The sequence below is a fragment of the Triticum dicoccoides genome, chromosome 3B, assembly GCF_002162155.2.
Source record: "Triticum dicoccoides isolate Atlit2015 ecotype Zavitan chromosome 3B, WEW_v2.0, whole genome shotgun sequence".
Lineage (NCBI taxonomy): Eukaryota > Viridiplantae > Streptophyta > Magnoliopsida > Poales > Poaceae > Triticum > Triticum dicoccoides.
Window position 1 is genome coordinate 510,127,174 of NC_041385.1, and position 14,566 is coordinate 510,141,739.

Sequence of the window (14,566 nt, forward strand, 5' to 3'; positions counted from 1 at the left end):
ACGGTCCCGGGCATGGTAAGGCGACACCCGTGGGAATACCGTGCGTGAGGCCACAAAGTGATATGAGGTGTTACATGCTAGATCGGTGTGGCATAGAATCGGGGTCCTGCCAGCTTTGGTATCAGAGCCTGACTGCCTGTAGGATTACCAAGCCAAACTGGTCGAAGTTGAGTCTAGAAATTCTTTAGTTATGTAAGGGAATTGATTGTGGGAAGGAACGTAAGGCTCTTCTTACTCCTTTTACCTCATGGCCTTCTGATTTGAGTCATCCTATCTTTCCTACGGGGTTAGGGAACTAGGCTCTCTCTTCCGTCTATCAGGATCACGTGTTACTACTCTGTAGTCCCATAGGATTAGTTGATCAGACTCATACCCCAGTTTTCAAGTACTTTCGGTGTAACCTGTTCAGTATTATCTCAGAACCTTGAGTAATGATGTTGAGTATGTTACTACCCCATTTTAGCAGAATGTCTCATTCTGAGCATCTTACTGCCGTTATGCTGCCGGAATTGCCCTAGGAGTCCAAGCGATACTAATTTCTTTGTCCTACTTTCTACAGTCTATAGTTGATGCTGATCTGTCCTTGGTTTCATTTCTCAGGATGTCATCATTTAGGCGAAGTTCTGTTGCTCGTAGCCAGAACCACGGAGATGGTAGGGATGAGGATCCTCCATATCAGCCTTCATTGGCAGAGTTCATGTTAGAGATGGAGAGGAACAAGCGTGAGTCTAACCGCTTGTTGGCACGTATCGAGGAGAACACCGCACATCAGTTCAAAGAGTCTGTAACCATTCATGACTTCATTCGCTTGCACCCACCTACCTTCCATCATTCCATCGAGCCACTCGATGCAGATGACTGGCTCCGTAGCATCACTCATAAGCTGCGTTCCGCGAACGTAGCTGAAGATGACAAGGTCACCTATGCCACATACCACCTGGAAGGTCCTGCTAGTCTTTGGTGGCAGAACTATGAGGCTATGCTTCCAGCTGGTCAGATTCCTACCTGGAGAGATTTCACTGAGGCTTTTCGCGAGCATCACATTCCTGAGGCCCTCATCGATCTCAAGAGAGAAGAGTTCTATAGTTTCACCCAGAGTAAGATGGCTGTTGATGCTTACATTAGAGAGTTTGAGAACCTCGCCCGCTATGCCACAGAAGAGGTGTCCACGGACGCCAAGAAGCAGGCTAGGTTCCGGAAGGGTCTCAACCCCAAGTTGCGTCGTGATCTCCACCTGCATCATTGTGATACATTCCAAGCTCTTGTGAACAAGGCCATTAATGCAGAGACAGCTCAGCTCACTTACGAGGAGTCTCGTAAGCACAACCGTGATTTGGGTTCTTCCTCCAGTTCTGGTTCTCAAAAGCGCCGGATTTGGGTTCCAAACTCCGCTCTTCCTCCCGGATATTCACTGAGGCCATCTCATGTGGTGCCTCACCCAGCTCAGTCGTATGTTCCACCCAGGCCTACTGGTAGACCGCTTGTCAGTGCGGGTCCACGTCCAACCTCATGGACTTGCTTCACATGCGAGAAGCCAGGACACTATGCACGTGACTGCTCTCAAACTAGTTATGCTCCACCCCAGCCCGAGAAGTCTGTTGGCTGTGTTAAGCCACCATGCAAGATGATCAGTGTCAAGTCAGATTCCACTGAACATGGACGTGTGCATCACGTCTCAGCTAAAGACGCTCATGATGATCCAGATGTTGTTCTTGGTACACTCCTTGTCAACTGTCACCCAGCATCGGTTCTATTCGATACTGGAGCATCTCATTCCTTCATTTCTGAAGGTTATGCTCATTTGCATGACATGTCATTTTGTGATATGCCAACTCTGCTTGAAATCCAAACCCCAGGGTCTAGATGGCAAACTACCAGAATCAGGTATGGTAATGAAATCCTTGTTGATAGACTTGTATTTCTTGCATCACTTGTAGCCCTCAAGTCCTCAAATATTAACATCATCTTGGGTATGGACTGGATGACAGCTCATCATGCCAAGATTGATTGTTACACCAGGTATGTTCAGCTTACACACCCATCTGGCAAGATAGTCACTGTCTCCACTAGAGTTGCAAAGCGTCAGCTCTATTCTCTTAATGCCAGCCCTCTTCCAGACCTTGAAGATATCCCGGTAGTCCGTGACATTCCGGATGTCTTTCTAGAGGAACTGCCAGGTGTTCCACCTAACAGAGATGTAGAGTTCGTCATAGATCTTATCCCAGGAACCGCTCCAATTTCTAGGAGACCTTACAAAATGGCACCTTTAGAACTAGCCGAGCTTAAGAAACAACTTGATGAGTCCTTGCAAAAGGGTTTCATCCATCCTAGTTCTTCTCCTTGGGCTTGCCCCGTCCTCTTCGTCAAGAAGAAGGATGGTACGGACCGGATGGTTGTAGATTATCGTCCCGTTAATTTGGTCACAATAAGAACAAGTATCCGCTCCCCAGGATCAACGACCTATATGATCAACTCGCTGGATCCTCAGTCTTCTCCAAGATGGATTTGAGGTTAGGCTACCACCAAATCAAGATCAGAAATGGGGACATTCCTAAGACAGCCTTTGTCACTCGTTATGGCCAGTACGAGTACACCGTCATGTCCTTCGGTCTAACCAATGCTCCAGCTACATTCTCCCGCTTGATGAACTCGATCTTCATGGAGTACTTAGATAAGTTCGTCGTGGTTTACCTCGATGATATTCTTATTTACTCGAAGAACGAGGAGGAGCATTCCGAACATCTTAGACTTGTGTTAGAAAAACTCAGAGAGCATCGTCTTTATGCCAAGTTCTCCAAGTGTGAATTTTGGTTGCCAGAAGTGACCTACCTAGGCCACGTAATCTCCGGTAAGGGCATTGATGTCAATCCCAAAAGAGTTAAGGCCGTTCTTGATTGGACTCCACCTGAAACCGTTAAACAAGTTAGGAGTTTCCTTGGTCTAGCCAGCTATTGTCGCCGCTTTGTTGAAAACTTCTCCAAAGTAGCCAAACCCCTCACGGAACTTCTCAAGAAGGATAAAAAGTTTTAGTGGTCCCCACAGTGTGAGTACAGTTTTCAGGAACTGAAAAGACGCCTGACTTCTGCTCCCATACTTGTGCCACCGGATTTCACTAAAGACTTCGTTATCTACTACGACGCCTCACGGTAGGGACTAGGTTGCATTCTTATGCAGGATCGTCATGTGATTGCCTATGCATCTCGACAGTTGCATCCACATGAGGAGAATTATCCTACACATGATCTAGAGCTTGCAGCCGTAGTCTATGCACTCAAGACCTGGCGACATTACCTTCTTGGTAAACGTTGCAAGATCTACACAGATCACCAGAGTCTCAAGTATATCTTCACACAACCAGATCTGAATCTTAGACAAAGACGTTGGTTGGAGGTGATCTCAGATTATGATCTAGGGATTACATACACCCCAGGGAAAGCCAATGTCATGGCTGATGCTCTAAGCCGTAGATCCTATTGCAACAATCTCATGTTGCAGCAAGGCCAACCACTTCTCCATGAGGAATTCTGTAAGCTTAATCTTCACATTGCTCCTCACGGATTCCTTTCTACCTTAATGGTGAAACCTACTCTTGAGGATCAGATCATAACTAGCCAGCAATATGATATGGGTATTTCTCGAATCAAGGATAACGTTAAGAAGGGAGCTACTAGTAGTTTCTCTGTTGATGATCAAGGTGTTGTTTTCTTCGAGAACCGTCTAGTGGTTCCCAAGAAGCAACATCTTCGACAATTGATTCTTAAGGAGGCGCATGAATCTCCTCTCACGATTCATCCCGGTAGCACTAAGATGTATCAGGACCTATGCCAGAGGTTCTGGTGGACTAGGATGAAGAGAGAAATCGCTCAGTTCATTGCCAACTGTGACATTTGCCGTCGCCTTAAGGCAGAGCATCAGCGGCCTGCTGGCACCCTTCAGCCTTTAGCTATTCCTGAGTGGAAATGGGATAAAGTTGGTATGGACTTCATCACCGGCTTTCCCAGGACCATGAGAAAGAATAATGCTATCTTCGTAGTCGTTGATCGCCTTTCCAAAGTGGCTCACTTCCTACCTGTTCGAGAGAGTATCACCGCTAGTCAGCTCGCTGACTTATATATTTCTCGAATAGTATCACTTCATGGTGTTCCACTAGAGATCAATTCAGACCGTGGTAGCCTTTTCACTTCTCATTTCTGGGATAGTTTCCAGACTGCCATGGGAACCCATCTTTCCTTCAGTACCGCTTTCCACCCTCAGTCGAGTGGTCAGGTGGAAAGGGTCAATCAAATTCTTGAAGACATGCTTAGAGCTTGCGTTATCTCATTCGGAATGGATTGGGAGAAATGTCTTCCTTCCGCCGAGTTTGCTTATAACAATAGCTATCAATCCAGTCTCAAGAAAGCTCCTTTTGAGGTTCTCTATGGACGAAGATGTCGAACACCTTTGAACTGGTCAGAAACCGGTGAAAGACAATTCTTTGGACCGGACGTGATCCAGGAGGCAGAAGAGCAAGTTTGCATCATTTGTGAGAATTTGAAAACAGCCTAGTCTCATCAAAAGAGCCAGTATGATCGTCATCATAAGGTTATGACTTATGAAGTTGGTGACAAAGCTTACCTTTGGGTTACTCCTTTGAAGGGTACCCATCGTTTCGGTATCAAGGGCAAGTTGGCTCCTCGTTACATTGGTCCTTTTCGCATTCTCGCTAAACGAGGAGAGGTTGCCTACCAGTTGGAACTACCCCCACATCTTTCCAGAGTTCATGATGTCTTCCACGTCTCTCAACTCAGGCGTTGCTTCTCGGATCCCATCCGCGGAGTGGACCACAAAACGCTTGATCTCCAAGATAACCTCACATACCAAGAGTACGCAGTTCGCATTCTTGATCAAGCAGAGTGTGTCACTCGACGTCATAACATCAAGTTTCTCAAGGTTCAGTGGTCTCATCATTCCAAGAGAGAAGCTACTTGGGAGCGAGAAGATCGTCTTCGACTGGAGTACCCCGCTTTCTTTCCGTCGACCCCTGAATCTCGGGACGAGATTCTTTCAAGTGGGGGCGAGTTGTCACATCCCTAGTTTTGGTATGACCTAGACTAGCTAGTCATGTGTGCATCATGTTTCAATTCCATTTAAATTAGAAATGGGGATTTGTGAAACCCTTATAATCATTTCTGGAAATGACCCAAATAAAAATTGCTCCAAAAAGGTCCAAGATAATGTTCATGTTGCTCTCTGAAAATATTGGACAGAGATAAAAATCAAACCAATATTTTTAGGAGCTCATAAGTATTTATTTTGGGCATTTGGAATTAATGCAGTAAATATTTACTTTGGATATATATTTTTATATATATAAAATATTGTCCAAAAATTATGCCATTTGTTGAGGACCTCTGGAATAATACCACTAGTTCCTACAAAAATTGGTATAAGTAAATAAAATGATTTAGTATTATTATTAAATCAAAACAAATGTCAGAAAATTAGAAAAGATAAAGAAATGGGAAAAAGGGAGCTTACCTGGCACTTACCTCCTTGTGCAGCCTAGCCTGGCCCAGTGGCCCAACAGGCTGGCCCAGCCAGCAGGCGGCCCAGCCCAACTTCTAGGAGCTTCTTCAAGCTCCTGCCAGTAGGAGCTGCTGCCTGGCCGTGCCACAGCCGGCCGTGGCCACGTCTCCGCGCCACCTCCTCCCTCCCTGCCTGCCTGCCCTCCCTCTCGTCGCTCTGGATGCCCCGCGCGACGTCACGCGCTGCCCCATACCCCTCTCACTCTCCCCCGGTCCTCTCCTCTCTTCTCCCTTGCTTTCTCTCTCGCGTCCGAACGCGCCCGCCGCCGCCGACGAGCACCACAGCGGCCACCGGCCACCCCTCGCCCTGTCGCTGCGCCCATAAGCTCTGCCACATCGCCAGCTACCTCCCCGTCAAGCCACGCGCCTCGGGAGGCCCTGGAGAGCCGCCTCGCCGCCGTCTTCATCTCCGGTCGCCGGAGATCGTCTTCACCGCCCCGCCGTCTTCAGCGCGTCCCTGAGCTCGCCGTCGACCCCGTCGAGTCTGCAGTGAGCCTCTGACCCGTTTCCCTCTCTCCATTTAGCCGCCCGCACGCCATAGCCCTTTCCCCCACCACGGCCGAAGCCTCTCGCCGCCGTCCATGTCGTCGCTGTTGTCGTGGAATTGTCACGGCAGATGTCCTTAGTGTTAGGACTTAGTCGCGAGGCCAACGCATCTATGTGGTAGCTTGAGAGGGGTTGAGCGGAATCGAGAGACGCAACACAAGACAGAGATTTAGACAGCTTCGGTCCCCGGGAAACATCATCCAGTAAAAACCCTACATGCTGTTTGAGGCTAGGTCTCATTATCATCACGAGGGAGTCGCCGTAAACCGGCTCTCCTCTTTGTGTCTAGCCCTAAGATTGTTTCTTCTTGCTTGTAGCTTGTCCCTCTTTGGGGAGCCCTGCCCCTCCTTATATATGTTGAAGGGGCAGGTTACATGTGGAGTCCTATTAGGATTAGGACTAGTCTATCTCTAATGCAAACCGGATACAAGTCCTGGTCTTAACTCCTTGTAAGGTAAATATTCCTCATGCCTTTCCTATTAAACCGGCCCACAATAGTTGAACCGGCCTTCATGAACCGCCAGACGGGCCACCGGGTCTTGTCGCTCCTCTGACCCGTTCGCCGGGTCACCAGTGAGTTACAACGTCCTGGCGGGTTGCTGGTAAATTGCCAGGTCTGGGTGGGTCACCAGATGAATATCGCCAAGTGTCAGCGGGACCTCAAATAAACCGCCAAGTCCGGCCGGGTTAACTTCCGGCCGGTTTACACCGCGGGGTATATCCCCGACATTAGCCCCCAAGTTTAGCTTGGATTTATCCCTGGTAAACTTATGCTGCAAAATAAACACCAGAACAAATTTGGCAGGTTGTGCCCGGGTTAAGAATTCTTGTAGACCGGCACCTGATCGTCCTTAAGTCCTTTGTCATTTCCTCCTTCTAGAAAATCCGGGTCAATAACCAGCTTCATACTCAAATTGCTGATGTTGGCTTCTTATAGAAAAAATATTGTGAAGAATAATCCAGTTGAGTTGGCTTCCAAAGCACCCGTTTAAGAAATATTGGTCTTGAAATACTCATCTGATATTCAACTGGTTTGAAGATGCAGAACTTGCCAGTTTTATCATTGCCAAAGACTGTCGGGTTATAAAAACTTGATAATTTCGAGTCATGATTGTTGCTGACACCGGTTCATGATTGTTGCCAACGCCGGTTCATGATTATTAATGACGCCGGGTTGCAGCCACAGGGTCATAATGATTGGTGACGCCAGGTTAACCTAGTTTGCTCAATCAGAGAATTTGACAATATTTCTTCGATACTAATATAATACCTGTAGCCCCCAAGTCTTTGAGCAGAACAAAGTGGTGGGTTAAGACTTTGCTTAAGAAATTCATGTTGTTCATCCCAGTGACTAGTAAAAACTGAATACTCCATACTATGTAGCCCCCAAGTGCCGGGTTGTCATGCTTGCAGCAACCTGGGACGTGTAATTGTCTTATACTCATAAAAACTTCAACCAGTGTAGCCCCCAAGGGCCGGGTCATTATGCAATAATGAGCAGGGACTTTGTAGGTATAATCATGTAGAGTTGAGCAATGATGTGTAGCCCCCATCATGGAACTTGAATCCACGTCCACAAGGTTAAGAGCCTTGTGCTTTACCAACTGAGCAGTGGACCCTTCAATATAATGAATGAAAAGCTTTTGTACCTTCAACTGTTGACAGGAGCAATTGGTAGCCCCCAAGGGCCAACTCCTTATAATGTGATGAGTCGGGTCTTCAATAATATGAGCAAAAAATTACTTTGCATTAGCCCCGAAGTGTCATGGTGCATGCTTGCAGCGACATGAGACTTGCATATTTGATATAATCTCAACTTAAATAATGTAGCCCCCAAGTGCCGGGTCGTAAGCCTACAGCGCCTCGGGACTATTTCCTCCATTGTAGAATAAAGCATACCCATTGATAAAATAATAGCCATTGCACTGAAGCGACTTTGAAAACCTTAATCATAATATTGGTTATTGATAACCATAATAAAAATCTAGCCATGTTGGCTTATTCAAGATAATATAATCTGGTATGAAAAACCTTATTCATTCAATATCATAATGAAAATTCAGCCAAGTTTGGCTATTTGAATCATATGACCCAATGATTTATAAGCGCATGATTCCAATGGCGCAACCCAAATATGTACTGGCGACTTATAGTCCAAAGCCAGGCCGGGTTAACAAACACCGGATAATTTCTCATCATATACTAGCGACTTATCGTCTTAAAGCCAGGCCGGTTTAATAAACACCGGATAATTTATCATCATGCTTTATTCAACCTGTCTCTGCATACAACAAGTTTAAAGTGTCTTCGCGGTTTACCGCCAGACGGGTCATAATGCCCAACATATAACCCGGGTTTATAACCAAGGCTGCACTTAAGAATAATTAAATATGAAATATATCATACCTGTGACATTGAATCACATTGTTGGTTTACCAACTTTTTGTAGTAAGGGTGATAACCCCAATCTTGAGTAATGATAACTCCTTTCATACTGTGTCGGTTGATGATAAACCGTACCGGGTTGTGATAAACACCGGTTTAACCATATATAATAGTGGCGACTCGTAGTCAAACCAGACCGGGCTGATAGTCTCCGGATTATAACTTGATCCTGTATTGACAACTTGTAATTGAAAGTCAAGCCGGGTTAATGAACGCCGGTTTATTCCATAATAGGATGGTAATATAAAATCAAACCGGGCAGATAGTCTCCGGATTAAGATTTGACCGTGTTCCGTCAATTGACAGTTTGAACCGGTTTAAAAATGTTATCGGTTTAAAAAACGCAACAAAAATCAAATAACAGTTATGAAAAAATATGGAAGCAAAGGCAATGACAAAACCGTTTGCAAAAAGAGGCTTTACTGAGCCGATCAGATGGTGTTACCATGGTTGGACACGACCAAGCTCCCAATAAGGTGTAGCTATGGTTCAGGTCAGCCAGGTCCCCAACTGAAATCGTGGCATTATGCCGATCAAGTGGCGTGGCAATGGTTCGGGTTCGACCAAGCCCCCAAGTGACTCTGTGGCCTTAGGCCGATCAAGAGGCGTGACTGGTTCAGACTTGACCATGTCCTCAAGTGATCTGGTGGCTTTCGCCTATCAAGAGGTGTTGCATTGGTTCGGACACGACCAAGCCCCCAAGTGACATAACATGGTGCTTTGAAAAGCTAAACCAAGAGGTAAACCGGAGGCCGCTTTAAGACAAAACCTCCGTGTAACCACGCATGATGTAAAAAAGAATAGAGACCCCGCTTTATGAAGCAGAAGCCCCCATGTGATCAATAATATGTTAGGCCAATAAGGCAGGATACCCATGTTTGAACCGCGCATCATGGCAGCAGGTCCTCTTCTGTAATTTTTAACTTTTTTTGCAAGAGATAAATTCTTCTTGAACCGGGATCTTGAACCGGATATTGAGAGCTTCAAAGCTTTGTGGGAGACATCTTTCCCTTGACCCGGATATTAAACCGGAATCTTCATTTTCAGCTGGAAATTTTTTGACGGTCTTTAAACTCGAACTTGCGAGAAGTTAATTCCTTTTTGAACCGGACATTGTTAAACCGGATTTAGGCGCTTCAGAGCTATGTGGGAGAACAGATTTCCCTTGAAGCAGATTGTAAACCAGATATTTGAGAGCTTCAATGAGACTGACTTCCCTTGAGCCGGATTTTAAACCGGAATCCTTTCTGATGACCTGGATCTTCTTCATTGAGCCGGGATTTTGTAACTGTCATATACTTTCTAAGCCGGAAATTTTCTGACGGCCTTCAAATAACAGTAGCCTCCTGGACCGGGTTATCTTTCCCTCCATCGTCCTGGGGTTCTTAAATTTGCTGAAACTAGCAAGATTTGCTGAGTCATGTCATCGTAGCCCCCGAGTCTCAAGGTGACTCGAGGAGTTGGCTTGAAACTCTTCATATTTGACCATGATATAAACCGACATAACTTGTATATCATTGGTGTTGATAGCACGATGTAAATCCACAGAAGGTTGAGGTGACTGCGGTGGGTTATAAATGATCCCGTATGAGCCGTGTCAGCAACTCGGCCAATGGTTCCTTCCAACTGGCAATTTGAAGTTAACCAAACTGTAGTGGCGGCGACTTGTGCGCCTGCCCATTGAGCCATCCAGTGCAAACGGCGGTTGATAGTATATGATAATTTGCCTCCATTTTGAAAGAGAACCGGGCTACCCAAGCTGTGACTTGCTCATGCAGACAGGTGCGGCCTGGTATGTTGATGTAGACCAGGCCGCAATAAATGGACGGTAGAGACATCCACAGTATTAGAGGTGGCTTGGGCAGATGAACCGGCCACGGTGTTGTAAACCGGTTCGGACGGGCGAGTCAAACGCAAGCACGGTCCCGGCAAGCTGATGTAAACCGGGCCGTAAGGGCGGCGTCTTGCATGCGTCCATTCACCGTGTAATATGGCACAGACGAACACCGGGCAGGACGTTGCCAGCGCATGCTTCGTACCCATGGTATAAACCACGTTTATAATGAATAATTGTCCTGCATACAATATTGCAGACCAAGGCAAAGATAAACTACTCTTTGACAAAAATAATATGCACTAATAAAATATATTTTAGATGGATATCACCTGATGTGTTAGGCAGGAAATTATCCGCCGTGGAGTTGATGGTCACCACGGTGAAGCTAAAATTAATCACGGGTGAACCGGTCGTAGTGTGGTAAGCCGGTGCGGATGGGTGAATCGGCCGTGATATTTGTAAGCTGGCGCGGACGATGAGTCGGCTGCATGCGTGGACGGATGTAAACCGAACAGCGGGGGCAGCAATTTGCACATGTATCCGTCGAGCAGCATGGCCCGGAGGAACTCTAGTACAAAATTATGCTGGCACGCGCTCCCTGTCCGCGGTATAACAATACCCTTGTCATAAATAACTATCCTGAGTCTCTGAAGGTGCAGTTGAAAGTCTTGAAACCTCTTCTCTGTTCTCACACTTGGAGTTAAAGGAGAGTTTGAGAAGGTTGACCATACACAAGCTGCACCCCTTTTCTGATCATACCACCTATGTAACTTGATGGATTTCTGTATTGTTTGCAAAAACTGAAAGGCCTTGCACGCAGCCATGTCATACAGTGCTTCAAACACCTCAGCAGGAGAGAAGAGGCCGCCGGCGGCGGCTCGCAGTCGGCGAGGCGAGTCACGACAGTGCCCGAGCTGGGTGGATCGGGGCGGAAACGGTCCGCCGGCGGCGAGTCGGCGGCAGGGGCAGCTCACAGCGGCTGCTCTCGGTGGCAGCGGGGCCAGCGAGGTGCGGGGCGGCTCTCCAGCGGAGTAACACGGAGGCGGAGCGTCAAGGCGGCAGCGGCTGCAGAGGCGCCGATGGCGGCCAGCGGCGAGGCCATGAAGATAGCGAATCGACGGTGGCTGACTTGCGGGCGATGCCGCAGGTGTAGGGGCGGATGTCGTGGCCGGTTCTCTGCAGATGGAAGTGGAGAGCGATGCTTCGATGGTCGCCGGCTTGGGGTCGGAACGGTGTCGGAAACGGCGCCTCGAAGTGAGGGCGCAGGCGCGGTTGCGGCTCGACACAGTAGCCCCAGGCGGCCACTTGTAACGAAGGCAAGGCCAAAACGGGGCTAGCAGCCCATGTGAATGGGCATTGTGGGCCGCCCCTGATGGAATCTTTCTCCTCCACTTTTTTCTTACGTGACTAGCACTTGGACTTGGTCAATGTATTGACAACAGAAAAGTGTATGGGTCGTTTGGAGCAGTAGAACTCGGTGACTTGCACGCGTTTAGAACTCCTGTCGATCTCGGCCTCTCGCAGGTAGTACTTTCCAACCTCGATCTGAGTTTAGATCGTTGTATACCGAAAGAGATAACAACAGCAGCTACGCCTAATCAGATTTCAATAGAAGCTGGCGGTCTCAGTGACTTGATGATTTGATGGCTTGATGGATTGCTGCCGGTTCACGCTCAAAACTTTTACTGATCAGATTTCCTCGAATCGTACGGAGAGTTGTCGGCGGCGGCGGCGTATAGGCGCAACCCTATCTTTCTTCTTTGACTTCAATCTCACTGATTGTAAAATCTTCATATAAAAAATTGCAAACTCCTCGATCCCTGGAGATATCCCTTCAAGAACTCATCACCACCTGTGGGCGTGCCCCACAGTGGGCGCCAACTGTCGTGGAATTGTCACGGGAGATGTCCTTAATGTCAGGACTTAGTCGCGAGGCCAACGCATCTATGTGGTAGCTTGAGAGGGGTTGAGCGGAATCGAGAGACGCAACACAAGACAGAGATTTAGACAGCTTCGGGCCCCGGGAAACATCATCCGGTAAAAACCCTACATGCTGTTTGAGGCTAGGTCTCATTATCATCACTAGGGAGTCGCCGTAAACCGGCTCTCCTCTTTGTGTCTAGCCCTAAGATTGTTTCTTCTTTCTTGTAGCTTGTCTCTCTTTGGGGAGCCTTGCCCCTCCTTATATATGTTGAAGGGGCGGGTTACATGTGGAGTCCTATTAGGATTAGGACTAGTCTAGCTCTAATGCAAACCGGATACAAGTCCTGGTCTTAACTCCTTGTAAGGTAAATATTCCTCATGCCTTTCCTCTTAAACCGGCCCACAATAGTTGAACCGGCCTTCATGAACCGCCAGACGGGCCACCGGGTCTTGTCGCTCCTCTGACCCGTCTGCCGGGTCACCAGTGAGTTACAACGTCCTGGCGGGTTGCTGGTAAATTGCCAGGTCTGGGCGGGTCACCAGATGAATATCGCCAAGTGTCAGCGGGACCTCAAATAAACCGCCAAGTCCGGCCGAGTTAACTTCCGGCCGGTTTACACCGCGGGGTATATCCCCGACAGCCGTCGCCCTGGCCACCGCAGCCCGCAACCGAGCATGTCACCATGCTCCTGGTGCCACGAGGGTGCCGCAGAGCCCCTCGGGTGGCCTCCCCGTGCCCCACAGCCCGCTCCCGCTCGAAGCCCGTGCTCCGGCCGCCGCCGTGAGCCTCGCTCCGGCGAGTTCCGGCACCCCCGAGGCCTCCCACTTGCTCCAAACGATGCGGACGAGCTCCAGCTCCCCGTCCGTGGTCTCCGCCGCCTAAATGGACGCCGGAGGGCGAATCCCGAGCCCCTCCGCCGCGTCTGGCCTCGCCGGCGTCGAGTCGCCGGAGGGTTTGACCCTGCTGACCAAGGGTTTGACCCTTTGACCTCACCGGCCTGACAAGTGGGCCCAGGCCCCTGCTAATTTTAGTTAGATCTTAATTGAACTTAATTAGCCTGCTGATACTAACATGTGGGCCCGAGGCCACTAACTAAACTAGATTAGTTAGGTTAGACACTGACATATGGGTCCCGCTGGTCAGGTTTGACCTAGACCTGGCCGTTGACCTGCTGATGTCACTCAGACGTCATGCTGACGCTGTTATCCATTTTCTGGATTTAAAATAACTCAGAAAATTCCAGAAAATGATTTAAACTTCAAAAATTCATAGAAATTCAACCGTAGCTCAGATTGAAATAATTTATATATGAAAAATTATCAGAAAAATTCAATCTATCCATCTGTACCAGTTTCATGCATGACAAACCAACCTAAACCTGCTGTATAGGTAAAAACATATAAATGGCATTTATAAGGGCTTAATTTGGAGATGCATTTGAATCTTTGGTTCAAATGGATTTCAACCAAATGATTGCTAGCTGCATTAGCTCAAACAACATCACATATACATGCCATGTTCATGCATCATATTGTTGCATATGCTTGTGTATTGATTGTCGACACCGTTCCTTCTCGATAGGTCCTGCTCCGGAGAGTGCTCCAGAGTACCTGTCTGAGGAGTAGTGCCACCCTGTTGATCTACCAGGCAAGCAAACCCCCTTGTTCATTCTGATACAATCCTACTCTCTCGCTCCTGCTCTCAGTTATTGCATTAGGACAACAACGATTCATCTGCTACTTTGTGCTTCGGTAGTTGAACCCATTCCTCTGCATGACCTGTCATTGCCACAGTAAATAGTTGAAACCCACTAGCATGTGTAGGAGTTGATTGAGCCATGTTGTGTTCTTACCATGCTATGCCTGCTATTGCTTAGAGTTGTGTCAGGTCTGATTCATTGGGAATGAATTGGAGTGTTACGAAATGTTCTGATGCTGAGAGTGAAGTGTGTGAACACGATTTGGTAAAGGTAGCGGTGAGAGGCCATGTAGGAGTACATGGTGGGTTGTCTCACTGGAACCGTCCTTAAGCACTGAGTTCTATGTATGTTGTCCAATGACTCGATACTACCACACATTGGGATCCTTAATTGACTCTCTTGACTTATTAACCGACTTGATCTCTGTCCAGGAGTCCCAACTAGTTTCTGGTGTTTGTAGGTAGTTCTATTTTTCTACCAAGTGGCACCCGGCAGGGTGGGCTTGGGACAGACTAGGCACACGTGGCCTGGTGTACCGAGTGGCACCCAGA